The sequence below is a fragment of the Cupressus sempervirens genome, chromosome 1 (assembly GCF_028749045.1).
Source record: "Cupressus sempervirens isolate cs-2001-9-10 chromosome 1, ASM2874904v1, whole genome shotgun sequence".
In the NCBI taxonomy this organism is placed as follows: domain Eukaryota; kingdom Viridiplantae; phylum Streptophyta; class Pinopsida; order Cupressales; family Cupressaceae; genus Cupressus; species Cupressus sempervirens.
In genome coordinates this window covers 611,493,231-611,497,113 of record NC_143118.1, presented here as the reverse complement: position 1 = coordinate 611,497,113, position 3,883 = coordinate 611,493,231, and positions in this window count along the sequence as shown.

Here is a 3,883-nt window from a genome sequence, read left to right as displayed (position 1 = left end):
AACGGACTTAAAGAGTCGGCTTGGCGGGGTGACTTGATGAAAGGACTTAAACAGTCGACTTGGTCGGGTGACTCGATGAACGAACTTAGAGGGTCGACTTTGCGGGGTGATTTGATGAACGGACCTAAAGAGTTGACTTGGTTAGAGTACTCGGTGGGGTGACCTGATGAACAGACTTAGAGAGTCGACTTGGTGAGAGTACTTGGTGGGCCGATCTGGCCGGGTGACTTGATGAACAAACTTAAAGAGTCGACTTGGTGAGAGTACTCGGTGGGCTGACCTGGTCACGTGACTTGATGAACGGACTTAAAGAGTCGACTTGGTGGGCCGACTTGGCCGGGTGACTTGATGAACGAACTTAAAGAGTCGACTTGGTGGGTCGAACTAGCGGGGTGACTTGGTGAGAGTACTTGGTGGGCTGACCTGGCAGGGTGACTTGATGAACGAACTTAGAGAGTCGACTTTGTGAGAGTACTTGGTGGGTCGAACTGGCAGGGTGACTTGATGAACGAACTTAAAGAGTCGACCTGGGGAGAGAACTTGGTGGGCCGAGCTGGCAGGGTGAATTGATGAACGAACCTAAAGAGTCGACTTTGTGAGAGTACTTGGTGGGCCGACCTGGCGGGGTGAGTTGATGACCGAACTTAAAGGGTCGACTTGGTGAGAGTAGTTGGTGGGCCGACCTGGCGGGGCGACTTGATTAACGAACCTAAAGAGTCGACTTGGTGAGAGTACTCGGTGGGGTGACCTGATGAACAAACCTAAAGAGTCGACCTGGTGAGAGTACTTGGTGGGCCGACCTGGCGGGGTGACTTGGTGAGCAAACTTAAAGAGTCGACTTGGTGAGAGTAGTTGGTGGGCTGACCTGGCGGGGTGACTTGATGAACGAACTTAAAGAGTCGACCTGGTGGGCCGACTTGGCAGAGTGACTTCATGAACGAACTTAAAGAGTCCACTTGGTGGGCCGACCTGGCGGGGTGACTTGATGAACGAACTTAAAGAGTCGACTTGGTGAGAGTAATTTGTGGGCTGACCTGGCGGGGTGGCTTGATGAGTGAACTTAAAGAGTCGACTTGGTGGGGTGACTTGATGAACGCACTTGAAGGGTCGACTTGGTGGGGTGACTCTACGAACGGACCTAAAGAGTTGACTTGGCGAGAGTACTTGGTGGGGTGACTCGATGAAAGGACTTAAAGAGTCGACTTGGTGAGAGTACTTGGTGGCTCGACTTTATGAGCAGACTTAAAGAGTCCGCTTGGTGAGAGTGGGCCTAACAGGGCGATGTGGTGAGTGGGCCTAACGGGGCGAGTTGGTGGGGCGACTTGGCGAGTGGTATTAGAGAGCCGACGTGGTGAGGCGACTCGGCGAGTTGGTTCGTTGAGATGACATGGTGAGCTGACTTGGCGAGTCGACCTGGCGAGCGAACTTAAAGAGTCGACTTGGCAACGTACTCGAGTCGACTTGGTGAGGCGACCTGGCGAGCGGGCTCAAAGAGTCAACATGGTGAGGCGACTCATTAAGTCAACATGGTGAGGCGACTCATGGTGAGGAGCTATCCTTGAGGCGACTTGGTGGGCCTACTTGATTAGTCGACTTGGTGAGCCGACCTGACGAGCTGACACGGTGAGCGGGCTTAAAGAGGCGACGACTTGGTGCGGTAACTCGGCAAGCCAACTTATCGAGGCGAGATGGACAGTCGACTTGGTGAGCGCACTTAAAGAGTCAACTTCGCGAGGTGACTCGGCGAGTTAGCCCGCTGATGCGACTTGGGCGGGCCGACCTGGCGAACAAACTTAAAGAGGCGACTTGGGCGGGCTGACCTGGTGAGCGAACTTAAAGAGTTGACTTGGCAACGTACTTGAACAACCGACTTGGTGAGCTGACATGGTGAGTGGGCTTAGAGAAGCAACTCGGCGGGGCAACTTGGCGAGCACACCTGCTGGGGCAAGGTGGTAAAACGACTATGTGATTCGACTTGGTGAGCTGACTTAGGGAGCTGAGTTGGTGAGCGAACTTAAGGGGTCGACTTGGTGAGGCAACCTGAATAGTCGACTCGGTGAGGTGACTTGGGGAGCCGACATGGTGAGCGGTCTTAAAGAAGAGGCGACCTGGTGGGGCAACCTGGTGAGGCGAGATGATAAGTCATCTTGGTGAGCCGGCTTGACGAGCTGTGAGTGGACTTAAAGAGTCAATTCTTGATTTGGCAAAGACCACATGGTTAGATGACTTGGTGAGCCGACCTGGCTAGCAAAATTGGCAAGCAAACTTATAGAATCGACTTGCTGTCCCCAGCCAGGATCGCACGCCTGGGTCGACCCAACTTGGGTCACCCGACTAGGTCAACCCATCTCCGTCGCCCCAGCCTCGGGCGACCCGACTGGGTCGCCAGAGTGGGTCGACGAGGGGAAAAAAAACAAAAAACAAAAAAAATCATGGGAGGCCCTGTACAGCGAAAAGCGCTAAATTTTGGGCATTACAAAAAGAAGAAAAAAAAAACAAGTTACCCGCTTTTGGATCACGCACAAGTTTCAGTTCACGTATTGTCGAGCCGACTCGAGGCGTTACGCCTAGCTAGCCAGATTCGAGGTAGGCTAGCCGAAACGATCCGATTTGAGAATTTTCTTTATAAAAAGAGATCATGATAGGGCTCGTAAGGCAAAAAAGAATGAAATTTTGGGAGTTCAAAAAAAAACGTTACCCGGTTTTGGATCGCGCACAGGGCTCGGGTCACGTAGCATCGAGGTGCCCTGGGTGACATGATTCGAGCGAAAAGTCGACGGTGGCATGAGTCGTGCAAAAACATTGGAGGCCATTAAGGCTCGAGGCGCTTCGAGTCGAGGTTGCCGAGGCGGGTCGGGTTGAAAACTTTGGGCGTTAACCAAAAAGAAAAAGTTAACCGCTTTTGGATCATGTACACGGCTCGGGGCACTTAGAATCAAGTCGAGCACGGTGACATGAGTCGTGCGAAAAATTTGGAGACGACTCGAGTCGGGGCATCCGACTCTATTCGAGTTCAAAACTTTGGGACTTGACAAAAAAAAGAAAAAAGAAAAAGTTACCCGGTTTTGGATCACGTAAGTGACTCGGGCCACTCAGAATCAAGGCGAGTGCGATTACATGAGTCGAGCGAAAAAAAAAATGGAGGCGGTTAAGGCTCGAGGCAATTCGAGTCGGGGTAGCTGAGTCGATTCGAAAACTTTGGCCGTTAGCCAGAAAAAGAGTTAATCGCTCTTGGATCACGTACATGACTTGGGGCGCATAGAATCAAGTCAAGCACGGTGACATGAGTGGTTCGAAAAAATTGCAAGCGATTAAGGCTCGAGGCGATTTGAGTTGGGGTTGCTGACACGATTCGGGTTGAAATCTTTGGGTGTTAACCAAAGAAGGAAGAAGTTACCCGCTTTTGGATCACGTACATGACTCGGGGCACCGAGTCGAGCACGGTGACATGAGTCCTGCGAAAAAACTGGAGGCGGTTAAGGCTCGAGGCGATACGAGTCGGGGTCGCCGACACAATTTGGGTTGAAAACTTTGGGCGTTAACCCAAAAAAAGAGTTGACCGCCTCTGGATCACGCACATGACTCGGCGCACTTAGAATCATGTCGAGCACGGTGACATGAGTCGTGCGAAAAAATTGGAGGCGGTTAAGGCTCGACGCGATTCGAGTCGGGGTTCGGGTAATTGGGGCGATTCGTGTCGGGGTTGCCGACACGGTTCGAGTTGAAAACTTTGGGCATTAACCCCCCAAAAAAAAAAGGTTGACCTCTTTTGGACCACGTACATGACTCGGGGCACTTAGAATCAAGTCGAGCACGGTGACATGGGTTGTGCGAAAAATTCGGAGGCGATTCGAGTCGGGGTAGCCAACTCGATTTGAGTTCA